This window comes from Jaculus jaculus, chromosome 3 (genome assembly GCF_020740685.1).
Source record: "Jaculus jaculus isolate mJacJac1 chromosome 3, mJacJac1.mat.Y.cur, whole genome shotgun sequence".
Classification (NCBI taxonomy): Eukaryota; Metazoa; Chordata; class Mammalia; order Rodentia; family Dipodidae; genus Jaculus; species Jaculus jaculus.
Window position 1 is genome coordinate 71,526,916 of NC_059104.1, and position 947 is coordinate 71,527,862.

Below are 947 nucleotides of genomic sequence, written 5' to 3' on the forward strand. Positions count from 1 at the left end.
CATCCTTGATGCTGGCCTTGGTGATGATGGCATTGTCACATTTGAACCACTGGTCTTTGTGCTGTCGGATGAGGCTGGTGTAGTGACCACTTTCCAAGGTCCCCTGATGGTTAACAAGAGCAAACAAGAAGTACTTGTCATTGTTGAGACTGTCTGTGGGTTTCTGGTACCGCCCATTCATTCTGCACTCTTTGCTGTAAGGAAAAGCGTGAAACATGGCACATGAGAGACACGGGGCTCTGATGATAACTAAATATATGGAATGCTTCATGAATTTGCATGTCATCCTTGTGCAGGGGCCATGAAAATCTTCTCTGTATAGTTCCAATGTTAGTATATGTGCTGCTGAAGCGAGCACCAGTGATTCTTTATAAGGTGATTAGCTCAGGCATGTTGTTGTATAGTAATGGAAAGCTGACACATAACTAGAAACATTTCTATGTCTAAAAGCATGCATAGAACATCTTCTTCCAAGGGTTCCTGTCTTTACAGTGAGAGAGTGAAATTGTGTCTTTCTATAAAGTACAGAAATCTGTATAGCAGATCACTTTTCTTTCCACACTTCTATAAAGCAAAATCTAAAAAACCTAAAATTTTATAAATGAATTAGTTTTTCTTTGATTATAATTTTTAAAAATCAATGTGACTACAAATGGAAAAATGTGTTTCTAAAGAAAAGATATATCAGAGTATATTATTAGATTGTAACCCTGTTCATTGGTTTTGAGCTTTATTGTCTCCCTATAGATTTGACTAGATTCTAAATTCTAAGTTTCTCCAATATAATTTCAACCATAGAATTACCAAGAACAGAAACTGTTCTCTGAATACATACTAGCTAAGGCTAGACAAGCTAATGTAAATTTCAGGGAGCAAGCCTTGTTTATGTGAAAGTTTACCATCCTGCCCAATGCCATAGCAAGACTATAAATCTTGGCGGAAAATAT

General features: G+C 36.7%; 1 non-coding gene across 1 annotated transcript; it reads right to left on the reverse strand.

Annotated features, from left to right (window-relative positions):
* Positions 1-251: 251 nt before the first annotated feature.
* Positions 252-358, reverse strand: LOC123459654. Its single transcript, XR_006636412.1, has one exon. It is a non-coding gene; the product is annotated as a U6 spliceosomal RNA (small nuclear RNA).
* Positions 359-947: the final 589 nt, after the last annotated feature.